General features: G+C 43.1%; 1 long non-coding RNA gene across 1 annotated transcript; it reads left to right on the top strand.

Moving 5' to 3' along the window:
• Positions 1-3,918: 3,918 nt before the first annotated feature.
• Positions 3,919-6,549, top strand: LOC119310432. Its single transcript, XR_005150705.1, has 3 exons — positions 3,919-4,492; positions 5,863-5,926; positions 6,100-6,549. It is a non-coding gene; the product is annotated as an uncharacterized LOC119310432 (long non-coding RNA).
• Positions 6,550-15,527: the final 8,978 nt, after the last annotated feature.

Below are 15,527 nucleotides of genomic sequence, written 5' to 3'. Positions count from 1 at the left end.
CGAAATACCACTTCCTATATATAATTCTTTACCTCCGGACCATTCCGGAACTCCTCGTGACGTCCGGGATCTCATCCGGGACTCTGAACAACATTCGGTATGCTACATACTCATATTCATACAACCCTAGTGTCACCGAACCTTAAGTGTGTAGACCCTACGGGTTCGGGAGACACGTAGACATGACCGAGACGGCTCTCGGGCAATAACTAACAGCGAGATCTGGATACCCATGTTGGCTCCCACATGCTCCTCGATGATCTCATTGGATGAACCACGATGTCGAGGATTCGAACAACCCCGTATACAATTCCCTTTGTCAATCGGTACGTTACATGCCCGAGACTCGATCGTCGGTATCCCAATACCTCGTTCAGTCTCGTTATCGGCAAGTCACTTTACTCTACCGTAATGCATGATCCCGTGACCAAACACTTGGTCACTTTGAGCTCATTATGATGATGCATTACCGAGTGGGCCCAGAGATACCTCTCCGTCATACGGAGTGACAAATCCCAGTCTCGATCCGTGTCAACCCAACAGACACTTTCGGAGATACCTGTAGTGCACCTTTATAGTCACCTAGTTACGTTGTGACGTTTGGTACACCCAAAGCACTCTTACGGTATCCGGGAGTTACACGATCTCATGGTCTAAGGAAGAGATACTTGACATTGAAAAAGCTCTAGCAAAACGAACTACACGATCTTGTGCTATGCTTAGGATTGGGTCTTGTCCATCACATCATTCTTCTAATGATGTGATCCCGTTGTCAATGACATCTAATGTCCATAGTCAGGAAACCATGACTATCTGTTGACCAACGAGCTAGTCAACTAGAGGCTCACTAGGGACATGTTATGGTCTATGTATTCACACGTGTATTACGATTTCCGGATAATACAGTTATAGCATGAATAAAAGACAATTATCATGAACAATGAAATATAATAATAACCCTTTTATTATTGCCTCTAGGGCATATTTCCAACAGGCATGACCATACCTATGTAACTTATCTACACCAAATTTGAGCTCATTTCATTTATCCAATTTCTCTCACTAATTTTCCCAAGTTTCTGTCTAGAGTAGAGCATGGTGAAGGAAGTACCACTTTGGCATGTCCAAATGGTATCCATTTTCTACAGTTCTTTCCAATGCCCAAATAACCATCCTCCACCAAATTTCATTATTTTGAGCCCAACTTCAATATTCATATTTCTGTCCAGCGTGGTACTTTGCAAAGGAAGTACCACCTAGGATCCTCCTTTTAAGCTGAAAATTTGTGAATACAGTCTTCTTAGTAGATGATCATCCTCAGCCAAAACTCATGTCCATTGGCCATGCGCATTTCCCGTACCGCTAATCAAACACTTGGCTGGTAATTCATGTTTGAGCATAGTTCGATCGCCTTGTGAGATTCTTCTATTGTTATTTTATTCGTAGCACCTACCTGGGGAGTGCCCAACCCACTAGACATGTATAGGCCTCCCAGAACGCATGTCAATGACAAGGTCACATGGTGACCACACGACGGGCGTGCGAGTTTATGCGCTTTGGAGTTGGGGCCCTGGGCCACCGTCCAAACCTCGACGTTTCGCCACCAAACCATGTATTTATGCTTAAATAGATACTTATGTAACTAGAAATGATTTTTGGAAAAATTAAAGAGCAAACTATAAGGTAGTTGTAGTTCAAATTTGACCGACTTCCTACTTAATTGGCGGAAATTTGTCGTTTTCACAAGAGGTGGATAAAAACTTTTGAAACCTAACCGTTTTGTCAATTGTGCATTAAATATGGCCTAGTATTTAATAAAATTGATTTGGTCCAAATTTGCAACAAATATATGGTTGGTCCTTCACAAAAAAACTCATTTTGGGCACTCGGAAAATGGAAAATTGATTTCGTCCAAAGAAAATGAAAACTTACTTAGGCAACATCGTTTGCCATTCCAATATGCACCCTTGTGCACAATATGAGATCATTTGAACAAACTATGCCATGAATGTGGCCATAAGATTGATCATTTGGCTTGAAAGCCATTGATGTCTAGACACGATAGCTCGTTTCTGAGAACACTTTTTTAAAAGAATTGCCATATTACAAGTTTATTATTTTTCCTGGTAACTTGGTCACATATAATGACACAATGTGAAGGTTTTCCAATTTTTTGATTTTTCTAATTTTTTATGCCCGTTGCAAAATGCAGCCAAAACGACGGGAATGACCGTTCCTAGCTAGTGGTTGAATCTTGGAATTTTTTTGGTGTTTCTCTGATTAAATAGATACTTTTTGCACATAGAAATGATTTTTGGAAAAAACAAAGAGCAAACTATGAGGCAGTTGTAGTTCAAATTTGACCTGCTTCCTACTGAATGGACGAAGATTTCTCTTTTCACCTGAGGTTGATCAAATCTTTTGACACCCAATCATTCAGTCAATTGTGCATTAAATATGGCCTAGTATCTTAGAAAAATGATTTGGTACAATTTTGCAACAATTATTTGGTAGGTCCTTCACAAAAAACCTCATTTTGGGCACTCGAAAATGGAAAATGATTTTTTCGTCCAAAGAAAGTGAAAACTTCCTTAGGCAACATTGTTTGCCATTCCAATATGCACCCTTGTGCACAATGTGAGATCATTTGAACAAATTATGCCATGAATGTGGCCATAAGATTGATCATTTGGCCTGAAAAGCCATTGATATCCACACATGATAGCTCGTTTCTGAGAACACTTTTTTTAAAAGAATTTCCGTATTACAAGTTTATTATTTTTCCTCGTAACTTGCTCACATATAATGACATAATATGAAGGTTTTCCAATTTTTTGATTTTTTTGAATTTTTATGCCCATTTCGAAATGCGTCAAAACGGCGGGAATGACCATTCCTAGCTAGTGGTTGAATCTTGGATTTTTTTGGTGTTTCCCTGATTAAATAGATACTTTTGTACCTAGAAATAAATTTTCAAAAAAATAAAGAGCAAACTATGAGGCAGCTGTAGTTCAAATTTGACCCGCTTCCTGCTGAATCGACGAAGATTTCCCTTTTTCACCTAAGGTGCATCAAATCTTTTGACACCCAACCATTTGGTCAATTATGCATTAAATATGGCCTAGTTTTTTTTATAAAAATGATATGGTCCAATTTTGCAACAAATATATGATAGGTCCTTCACAAAAAAACTCATTTTGGGCACTCAAAAAATGGAAAATTGATTTTTCGTCCAAAGAAAATGAAAACTTCCTTAGGCAACATTATTTGACATTCCAATATGCACCCTTGTGCACAATATGAGATCATTTGAACAAACTATGCCATTCCAAAATGCACCATTGTGCAAAAAATACAAGAGAAACAAATAGAAAAACACAAATACATAAGCTTGAAAAAGTATTTGATGTGCTCCACATGTGCTATGATTGTGAATTATAAAATTGATGTGCTCCAAATTTGCAATAAATATTTGCGAGGTTCTTTATAAAAATATCATTTTGGACACTCAAAAAATGATTCTCTTCCAAAAACTCATATCTTAGAACACTTTTTTTAATGATATTAACATTATTTAAAGTTTGTTATTTTGACTGAAAAGTAGGTCACACTTGGTGACACATAGCGAAGGTTTTTTATTATATTTTTTTAAAAAATTTAGGTCGTCAAGTAGGAGACAGGATTCAAAATCTTATTTTCAATCGATTACGACCAATTTAAATGGTCTTCACATCATCAAAGGGGATACTATGTTCTGATTGGTCTAAAATCGGCTCACACGGATCATGGATTAAGCACCGTCGGATGCGCCCGGATCCAGCGACAGCCCACACCCCCCTCGTCGCTCTCACCCCCTCCCAAATCACCCCATATCCCTCTCATCCTCGTCCACCCACGGAACCCTAGTCCCTTCTCCCAATCGCCGCTACCGCCCTCTCCCTCCTAGATCCAATCCAAGTCAGAGCCCCCGGGCTCCATCTCCATTCCTGCGCGCGTCGACCACCTCCCTCCGGTGGAGCTCGACCCCCACCCGCCAAGCGCCACTGCTCCACCCTCTCCCGCAAGGGTCTTGAGTTTACCCCATCCCCTCCACCAGCGAGCCTCTCTGCTGCCCGCAGGGGCACAAGCTCCGTCCCCTGTTGCTCTCCCTGTTGGCCCTCCTCACTCGCCCCTGCTCCGCCTCGACCGGCCAGCGCGCCGCCATGATCGGCCAGCCCAAGCTCGCGTCGCCCGCTTTGTTCGCCGGATCTGGCCGCCTCTCTCTCTTCCCCAACTATCTATTTGTCTGGATTTCTCTATCTGAATCTCTCTCTCTACAGGCACCCATGAAGGCGAAGATGGATCCTCACCGGCGATGAGGATGCCTGGACTACTCGGGTGGTAGCCGCCACGGCTTCTTCTTCTCCAAGCTTCGGCCCCGGCCATGGCAGCGATGATCCAGTCCGTGAAGGCCCGCCAGATCTTCGACAGCCGCAACAACCCCATTGTCGAGGTACGCCCGCACGCACAATCCCCCGCCCGTCTTCCTGATCTGCATGTTGTGGTCCTGTTCGATTCAATCTGGTAGGGCGGGCATATGTAGCAACGACTTGTTTTCGATCTGGTGATTCGGCCGTCGCCGGGCCCGTAGGTTTCTGATGCAGTAGATTCAAGGTGTTTTGGGTGGGTGGGCTGGTAGGTTGGTAGGATGCAGATTACAGCTGCCCCTCGGCCAGTCTGGGAATTCCATGGGAGCATGTTGTATCGAAGAATGACAAATGCCACCAGCGTATGGTTTCAGTTGCTCAATTTTCTTCTACATATGATTCGTTCTCTTGCCTGCGAGTCAGTGACCCCAGCATTCAGTCTGGGACCTCAATGCAGAAATATGATTGATTGCTTGCCACATTTTCCCGGCATCTATATTCTAGGCAGTTGAGCATGCAAATCTAGGGTAGGCTCAAATGCTTGATATCTAGGAATATGCAAGTTATGATTTGAGGTGAAGTTATGATTCAGTGAGCGAAATAGAAACAATCAGTTTGGCCTGATAAAGTATACACTTTTCCCATCAATTTTCTCACTTCTCTTACTAGAATGAGCTGACTTTAAAGACCTACACGATTCTTTGGATACGTCGGGGCACCTATGTATTATCTTGCTGTAATAGCAAGTTCCATAGCTCTGTCATTATGTTTAGCCTCGTACGCCTCCGCTCCATGCTTCATGTGTCAACAGTGTATTCTAATAGTTTGATTAGGCAAACCAACCATACATTTCTTGTGTTTTTTAACCTGGTAAATCTGCAACTTCGAGGAACTATCCGACGCTGCCTGCTCATCATGCATTTTGTTGTTTCACAGGGTGTATCCACAGATCGGCTGGTTGCCACACCGAGTGTTTATGTAGTCATTATGGTTTCGTGCCCTATTTGTTTCTCAATGCCGTAGTGTCAAGTAATTTGACGAAAATGTAAATGATTGCAGGCACTCATTCTTGTCCCAAGTGGTTTTGGGTGTGCAGGTAGGTTGTAAAATGTTGTTTGCTCGTAGCCCCTTGGCCAGTTTTTTTCATATATTAGATACATTGACGCAAACTGGTTTATTCAGTCAGATGCTAGGTACAACAACTTATTTATTTTGCCCGCTAGGTGTCTATTGTAGGTTTTCACAGTGTATCCACAGATGGATGTTCGTCATTCTTGGTGTTTACATAGCTAAATGTAACCATATGGCCTATGCCCTAGTGTGCAGCTGTGCTGATATGTGATCCTTTGTTTGAAATGCGACATTGTCTGGATTTCATTGTTTAAGCTATGCATAATGCCAAAGTGTAAAATATTTTGGCAAGTTATTTGGCTAATCTCATGGTTTTGTGCATCAGGTTGATGTGTGCTGCTTAGATGGAACCTTCGCCAGGGCCATTGTTCCCAGCGATGCATCAACCGGTGAGTTATTTTGTTATTATCATTGCTCTCTCCTTTTCAACCTTAAAATTTTGCTTTGGTTCCTGAGTTCCTGCCTAGGGAAGGCGAAAACTCTTATTTATATCATTATTTACCAAATGTTATTGTATTATTTTTGTTGAACTAATCTTGTCTGAATCATCCCTCTTCTGTAGGTCTTTATGAAGCTTTGGAACTGAGGGACGATATATGGATCTGACTACTTGGGAAAGGGTGTTTCCAAGGCTCCATTTGAGCGAATTTTGTATTAGCGTGGACAATGAATTCCTAAGCTACAATCTTAAGTAATTGTGTTACCTAGTTAGTGTTGGTGTAGTCTACCGTTGCTCACATCTTTTGGTCTAACATATCTGTAGTGTTACTGTGTTGGTATGCATGGTACCTTGCCGCTGTGTTGCCCTGACATTTCTGCATGGTTGTTTTGTGCTGTTGGCCTAATTAAACAAGATAAATATGTATACTTCTTTGAGATAGAAATTCCATGCATGTTTATGAGGCACAATTTCTTTGTGATAACCATAACTGTAATTCAAAAGAAAAAACTAGCATCTTAAATAATCAGCTTACTAATGTAGGAGTAGTAGAAACTTCGTGGTTGATCCTGATTGCTGAACATGGGAGATGTATCTTTTGCATTTCAATTACATAGCAGTACTATGCAATGAAACATGTTTATTCTTATATTCTTGGTTGTAAACTTTGGAGATTTACAATGCAACATCTTTTCATCTAGTAGTAGTACTACTACTGGTTTATGTATAGCCATATACATTTAGTACCTATTGCAATTTTCATTTCTAAGATCAATTTGGTATCCCAGGTCCTTCAACACTGTCTTCTTTGTTCCTGACTATAAAAATTGATGCATGTGCCCTGTTCTAAAGTGAAATATCATTGATAGCTTGTACTACTCATCTGTTCTTTTAGCTTGCACTATGCTGGTACTTGTTATTTGCAAAATACATCTCAATTTTCTCTGTTATGAGAATGTTATATGCATGGTTTCCTATTACATGTAAAGTTCTGCAGCAAATTCTCATCATTATGAAAATTTTATATTCACGGATTCACTTGATTATGTTTCTAATCTTTCATAATATATTATTTGTAGATGTTGGCCTTCATTCTTTAGAAGTTGGGTGTACAGGAGCTCTGGGAAGAAGAATCCTGAAGAAAACCCACACCCGGCAATGTGTTTTAGCTCACTGGAGCTAGTTAACTGTATATTTAGTTGTATTTTAGCTGAATACCAGATTTGTTGCTCTATTGCTGAAGCTCTTCCTTGCTCTAACCATTTTCGCACCAAATGCAGAATGTTCTATTTTTATTTTGTTCCTAATTATTGTATTTATAACCTGTAGATGTCCTTTGTTCATTGAAGTGCAGACTGTTGCAACAAGTCCCATGATGAAGAAGCTAGAATCCGCACCCAGCAAAGAGTACCTCATTGGAGCTTGTTATTGTTTGATCTTTTTGTGTATTAGAAAACTGGATACTATGTACAATTATTGTAGTGTACCAAGTTTGGCTCTATTGAGAAATATTCTGCATTTATAGCCTATATTTGAACTGGAAATTGACTAAAAATGACGAGTCCTAAATTAAAAGGCAATGGCTGAGTGCCAAAAAACCTAGACTGTAAAAGGCCGAGGCAAAAAAAAAACAGGACTGTAAAAGGTCGAGGGCCAAAAAAATACTAGACTGTAAAAGGCCGTGGCCCAACAAGAAATTGAATGTCAAATTTTAGAGAAATAAAAGAGGCCGAATTACTAGGCTAGGCCCATGTAGCTAGCGAAAATTAACATAAAAATATGTATTGAAAAGGCTGAATTAATGGGCTCGGCCCATATAGACACCCAATTGGACCGGGCTGATTCTTATCAACAACCTTTTCAATTGGTCACAATTTTGCCACGTTAGATCCGACGTGGCCTGCGCAGACAACTAGCGACTAAAACAGAAGGTCATAGAATCCATGACCTTTTGTTTTGGTCGTTGCCTTCCACGGCCTTCTCAGAGAAGGTCATTAATTTCAGTTTACGACTGTCAGCTTTTGACCATCTGTTTTTGGTCAAAAAAAGGTCACAAATGAAAAACAATGACCTTTCAGTGACCAATAGTGATGGTCGCAAGTTGACATACTTCTTGTAGTGCACACACATTGATATGGCTGCCCGTTTCTGTTGTTCTACCTCATCGCAAATAGTTCGAATGGATTAACCGTGTGTCCTGCATCGCACACACATTGATATGGCTGCCCGTTTCTATTGTTCTGCCTCATCGCAAATAGTTTGATTGGATTAATCATGTGCCCTGCATCACACACGCAACTAAAATCTGAACCGTGTTTGATGGCCCCACCATCGCAAACATTTTGCACCTTTTTTGACGGTTTTTTACACCATGGTTTGCGATTATTGCATCACACACAGTTTTGGCAAAGGATCTCTAATCGTAGTGTCGCATTAGTAGTATCCCGCAGTAGTGCGCATCTCTGCAATAGTTGATCAAGGTTGCTTAAGAAATCATCAAAATAATTTCCATAAACGGAGAAATCATCCATGAAAACCTCAACAATATTTTCACAAAAATCAGATAATATAGCAGTCATACATCTTTGAAAGGTAGCAGGTGCATTGCATAAACCAAAAGGTATATGTCTATAAGCATAAGTTCCAAAGGGACAAGTAAAGGTGGTTTTCTCTAGAACAGGTTGTGAGACATGTATTTGAGAAAAACTAGAATATCCATCAAGAAAACAAAAGTGTGTGTGCTTAGATAATCTTTCTAGCATTTGATCAATGAAAGGCTGAGGGTAATGATCTTTTCAAGTTGCTTTATTTAATTTTCTAAAATCAATTACTATTCTATAGCAAGTGGCAATTCTTTGTGGAATAAGTTCATTTTTATCATAAGCAACAATAGTAATACCTCCTTTCTTAGGGACACAATGAACGGGACTCACCCATCTACTATCAGCTATGGGATATATTATACCTGCTTCCAGGAGCTTCAATATTTCAGTTCTTACCACTTGTTTCATTTTAGGATTTAAACATCGTTGGTGATCAACAAGGGGTTTAGCATCAGGCTCCATATTAATCTTGTGCTGACATAGAGTTGGACTAATTCCCTTAAGATCATCAAGAGTATATCCAATAGCGGCTCGGTGCTTCTTCAGAAATTTTCTTCTAGGAGATCTTTAACCATAGCAACACTAGGTTCTACTTTAATTTGTTCAGCAGGTTTAGGTGTTCTTATATAACTTTTATTGACCACAGTTGAAACCTTAACATGTTCCTTTATCCTAATAGGGAAAGGTGGTTTTCCAATATAAGAAGTAGGAACAACTCAATCAACATTATAAATAATAGTTTCATCTTTAGCTATTACCGGTTCCTTAATTTCTTCTTTAATAAGTGGGTGATATTTAAACCACTTCTCCTTAGGGAGAACAACATGAGTAGCAAAAGATTCACAAAAGGAGGCTACTATCTCAGAGTGAAGTCCATATTTAGTGCTAAACTTTTGAAAAGCATCGGTATTCATAAAAGATTTAACACAATCATTACTTAAGCTTACTACCTGTCTCTTTACCTTCACCGAGTTCACAATCCTCAGAGTTGCATTGAATTCTTTCTAAAAGATCCCACGTGAGTTCAATAGTCTTCTTCATAAAGGAACCAGTATAAGAAGTATCGAGCATGGATTGATCATTACAAGAAAGCCGAGCATAAAAATTCTGAATAATAATTTCTCTTGAGAGCTCATAATTGGGGCATGAATATAACATTGACTTAAGTGTCCTGAGAGCTAGAGCGATACTTTCTCCTTCATGAGGCCAAAAATTATATATATAATTCCGATCACGATGAACTAGATGCATAGGTTTTTTTTAGTGAAACTCCAATTTCAATCGATTCCAATTCCAGGATCCAATATCATCGCATAGCCTATACCATGGCAATGCTTTTCCCTTCAAAGATAAAGGGGAGACCTTCTTATTAACTTCATCTCCGGTTAAGCCCGCATGCTTAAATAATCCACAAATATCATCTACCTATATCAAGTGCATATCAGGATGTTCGGTTCCATTTGCTGCATAAGGATTAGCTAGCAGTTGTTCTATCATAACCGAAGGAATTTCATAACCAATATTTTCAGTAGGTGCAGTAGGTTGAGGGGTAACTAATTGTGGTTTCGGTCAAGGTTAAGATACCCCTAACAAACCCCTCAAAGGATTGTCCTCCATAGTAACAACTGACGATGAATTTCCGCACGTAGTAATAATTTTTCCTTACTGATTTCCACTTACCAAGAGTGCTTCACTCCCCGGCAACGGCGCCAGAAAAGAGCCTTGATAACCCACATGTATAGGGGATCAATCGTAGTCCTTTCGATAAGTAAGAGTGTCGAACCCAATGAGGAGCAGAAGGAAATGACAAGTGGTTTTCAGCAAGGTATTCTCCGCAAGCACTGAAATTATAAGTAACGAGTAGTTTGATAGCAAGATAATTTGTAACGATAAAGTAATGATAAGAGTAACAAAATTGCAGCAAGGTATCCCAATCCTTTTGAGGCAAAGGACAGGCCAAACGGCCTCTTATGATAAGCAAAGCGTTCTTGAGGGTATACGAGAATTTCATCTTGTCACTTTCATCATGTTGGTTTGATTTGTGTTCGCTACTTTGATAATTTGATATGTGGGTGGACCGGTGCATACGTGTTGTTCTTATTTGAACAAAGCTCCTACTTATGATTAATCCTCTCGTAAGAATCTGCAACTACGAGAAAAGTATTAAGATAAAATATAATCATAGCATTAAACTTTTGGAGCCAAATCAGTCCCTTACGAAGTAGCGCAAAACTAGGGTTTAAGCTTCTATCACTCTCGCAACCCATCATCTAATAACAACTCCACAATGCATTCGCTTTGGCCCAAATATCATGAAGTGCCATGTAGTCGACGTTCACCTGACACCACTAAGGGAATCACACCATACATACCATCAAAATATTAAACGCATATCAAGTTCACATGATTACTTGCAAGAAGATTTCTCCCGTGACCACAAGAACAAAAGTAACTACTCAAAAATGATAGTCATGCTCAAGATCAGAGGGGTATTAAATAGCGTAATGCATCTGAACATATAATCTTCTGCCAATTAAACCATATAGTAATCAACTATGATGTAATCAACACTACAAGTCCCCCACAAACACCAATCTAAGGTTCAGGTACAAAGATTGAACACAAGAGACGAACTAGGGTTTGAGAGGAGTGGTGCTATTGAAGATGTTGATGGAGATTGCCCTCCCCAAGATGGGAGAGTTCTTGGTGATGATGATGCCGATGATTTCCCCCTCCGAGAGGGAGATCCCCAGGCGGAATCGCTCCGCCGGAGGGCAAAAGTTCTCCTGTCCAAGTTCCGCTTCGACATGGCGGTGCTTCATCCCGAAAGTCCTCTCCTTAATTTTTTCTAGGTTAAAATGACTTATATACAAGAAAATGGGCACCGGAGGTGGGCCGAGGAGGGCACAACCCACCAGGGCACTCCTGTGCTCCCTAGCGCGCCCAGGTGGGTTGTGCCCACCTGGTGGGCCCCCTTTGGTAGTTATTGTCTCTAATAATTCTTAAATATTCCATAAAAAATCTCCGTGAAGTTTCAGCTCATTTGGAGTTGTGTAGAATAGGTGGCCCGACGTAGCTTTTTCAGGTCTAGAATTCTAGCTACCGGTATTCTCCCTCTTTGTGTGAACCTTGCATATTATGAGAGGGAAGGCAATAGAATTAATCCAAAAAGCATTATTATACAATAAAACATCATAAATAATAGTAGGAAAACATGATGCAAAATGGACGTATGAGGGAACTGCAGATTAGCTCTATCTGAGAGCTCCGCCCAGCGGTTCTGGTGTGCACGCACGGCGCCGCGTGCTTATCTGAGTGGGATGTAAGGGATGACGGGTCTGGCTAGGCCCCAACTGTCAGTGGGTGTCAGGACCCCGACTCGATGTCACATCGATCTAGCTGGTAACACCTCATATCACTTTGCGGCCTCACGCACGGTATCCCCACGGGTGTCGTCTTACCTTTTCCCGGGACCGTTTGCGCCTTTTGGCTCGCGTATATGAAAGTGTCGCTAGCATCCATATGATAAAGACCCCGGGCTGACATGACTAGTCGTAAACCCAAAGTGGCACAGACTTACAGGGACAGGCATCCATGACCCAGCTTCGAACGTGTCAGTCATCAGCAAGTGGGTCCGGGCTGTAGCACTGGGCTAGCAGGACTCCGGTAAACCGGGCTGTAGCGGGCTAACAGGACTCCGGTACTCAAAGCGTGACATTTCCCCGAAGGGACAGACACAGGAACGAAGAAGGACACATGCCGGCCAGCCTAAGTGTTCCAGAGCAGTAGCAAGCTACCATGGCTCAGCGGTAACACTAGGAGACATTTCCCGGTAAGAGAGGCTACTAAAGATAAACAACTAGATAGCCAAATCCCACACATACCAAGCATTTCAATCATACACACAATATGCTCGATATGTGCAAATACAACGAAGCATCACAACATGACTCTATGACACAAGTACTTTATTTAAGGCTCAGTGAGCCATACATAACATACACACAAAGGTACGGGTCTCACGACCCAACATACAAGTCATACAATCATACAAGCCAGCAGCGGAAGTAACTTGTCTGAGTACAGACAACTAGTAAAATAAAAGAGGCTTGGAAAGCCTCTGGCTATACTATGTGGTCCTTCACAAGCTCAGGGTCACCACCTGGGTCTTTAGCCTACTCGTTGATGTCAACGTCTACATAGAACCCATCAGAAGGGGTTGCAGCGTCTTCTGTAAAAATGTAGATTATAGCAACATGAGTACAAAGGTACTCAGCAAGACTTACATCAGATCCTACATACATGCATAGTATCAAGAAGGGTTGGTGGAGTTATTGCAGCAAGCCAGCTTTGACTCTTGGCTAGACTATCCTACGATACTTCAACTTGAAATGGTTTTTCGCACACGAGTCCACTACTCACCACTTCAATACACCACCGAGGATCCACCTCCGTCTTCCTACGGAAGAGCCATCCTCGGCACTCACACTTATCTTGAGGCTTTTAACAGTTTCCATTTACTTGTCTATGAACTGTATAGGCAACCAAGTAGTCCTTTACCGCGGACGCGGCTATTCGAATAGATCATGTTAACCCTGCAGGGGTGTACTTCTTCATACACGCTCTCACCACTTACCGTCGTTTACACGACATGTACTCGGCAACCTTCAAGCGGAAGCCCAACGTGGGTGTCGGCCATGACCTACCTAACCACCTAAGCCTCCAGTCCAGGTTTATCGCCTATCCAGGTTCCATCCGCAGGGAGTCCGGCCGAGGTTTCCCATACGGCCCCGAACGATGTGAACAGGGTTCCCGAGATACCTAACGGGTATTCGGTACACCCGGCCACGTACCTACCGCATCACAGCCCACCCCTACGGTCAGCGCTGTCCACGGCCTCCAGTAGGCTACAAACACCAGAAACTACTTGCAACTCCTGGACGGAGAACTAGGGTGAACAAGAAGTCGAGAGGGTCCATTGGTTTCGGGCCCAATGCATGGTAGTAGCTGATTCTTAAATCACACATACAGATCTCAGTGCTTAAGGTCGGCTTCAATGAAACAACCCACCATGTACTCCTACATGGCCTCTCATCGATACCTTTACCAAATCGTGTTCACCACACCACTCTCATTACCGACATAATCATTTCACTCTAGCCCATCACCCAGATGAACCAGACCTGACACGACTCTAAGCATAGCAGGCATAGCAAAGTAGGAACAACACATACATATGGCTCAATCAAATCCTACACATGCTAGTGGGTTTCATCTAGTTACTGTGGCAATGACAGGTCATGTAGAGGAAATGGGTTCAACTACCGTAGCACACAGCAGTTTGAATCGCGTTGTCTTAATGCAGTAAAAGAGAGCAGGAGCGAGAACATGGGATTGTATCGATATGATCAAATGGTTGGTTGCTTGCCTGATGGTTCGATGCACGGATACGGTTCTTCGTTAGGGTAGTCACGGTACTCCTCGGGGACAGATCCTGTCGTAAAGGATAACGATACACAGGCATCACCAAACAATGTGCAACAATATGATGCATGCATGAAACATGGCAATATGAGTGTGTTGGGCTAATGCAACTAAAGCCAGAAGGGTTTGAACAAATTTGAATCAAAGATTCAAATTTCAATTTCAAATATGGCCTTTTAAAGTGCTTTTCCTTGTTCTGATTAAAACATCCATTTAACTTGTTGGATCATGCATGAAAATAGTACAGATGGATAGATTGGATTTTTCTGATCATTTTTCATATATAATTTGTCCAATTTGGAGTTACAGAATAAAAGTTATGAATTTTTGAAGTTTAATTAATATTCTGGAATTTCCTGATTTAATTTAAATCCAGAAATATCATTTACTGCGTCAGCCTGACGTCACAGTGACATCAGCAGGTCAACCGGGCTGGCTCGGGTCAAACCTGACGTGTGGGGTCCACACGTCAGTGACACAGGGGCTAATCCTGTGTTGACCCGGGCTGGTTAGCTTTGACTAAGCCCTGGGGCCCACTTGTCAGCGTCAGTAGGTGGTGGTTTAGTGGCTAATTAACTAGGCCATGTCAGCTCGCCGGAGTTCTGGCCGGCGGCGACCATCAGTGCGGCGGCGATAGTGGTTTTGGTCGTTTCGGCCACCAAATGAACCGCGGAGGCCACCGGAGTGAAGCTGAGGACGACTCGCGGCTCTTGGCGGAGTCCGTTGGGGTCGGGGTGGCCGGAGTCGACGGCGGCGAGCTCGGCTGCGGCGGCCGGGGTTCGGTCGTGCACGGGAACGGTGTTGCAGGGTGTTAGGGGGGGTGTTGGAGCGTGCTACGTGCTCCTAGTGAGATGTGGAGCACGATGGCGTGCTCGGTTGGGCGCTACGGCGATCGTGGCCACGACGGCGACATCGCCGGCGGCGTGAAGCTTTCGGCCGCGGTGGGGCTAGGGCCTAGGGGTCGGGAGAGAGCAGGGGAGAAGGGGGAAACGGTGGCGTAGCTCACCGCGGTTGCAGTGGGCGTCGAAGCGGGCTCGGGGACGCGTCGGAGACGACGAATTTGACGGCGACGGTGGTCGGAGTCCGAAGAGGGGAACGGCGACGTGGCGGCGATGCAGGGCTTCCGGGGACCCGTGGAGCGGTGGGGAGGAAGAAGGAGTCGAGGCGGAGCTTCTGAGCTGGTCGGGGAAGCGAGGGGTGGTCGGAGACGGTGGCTAAGGCGAACGGCGGCGACGGTGAGCTTCGGCCGTGAGAGAGAGAGAGTGAGGGAGAGGAAGGAGAGAGCCGGGGAGAGTGAATGAGGTGTCGGCGAGGTCGGGGCGACGACCAGAAGACGATCCACGCGGCGCAACGGCGACCAGGGCGATGTAGAGAGGCTGGGTGGTGCGTGGCGAGCTCGGGCGCGCCATGCTCACCTCCCTGCCTGCTCTGGCGAGGGGAAGCAGCTGGCTGGCACGGGCCAGC

This window comes from Triticum dicoccoides, chromosome 1B, assembly GCF_002162155.2.
Source record: "Triticum dicoccoides isolate Atlit2015 ecotype Zavitan chromosome 1B, WEW_v2.0, whole genome shotgun sequence".
NCBI lineage: Eukaryota > Viridiplantae > Streptophyta > Magnoliopsida > Poales > Poaceae > Triticum > Triticum dicoccoides.
This window is presented reverse-complemented; position numbering and strand designations above follow the sequence as displayed.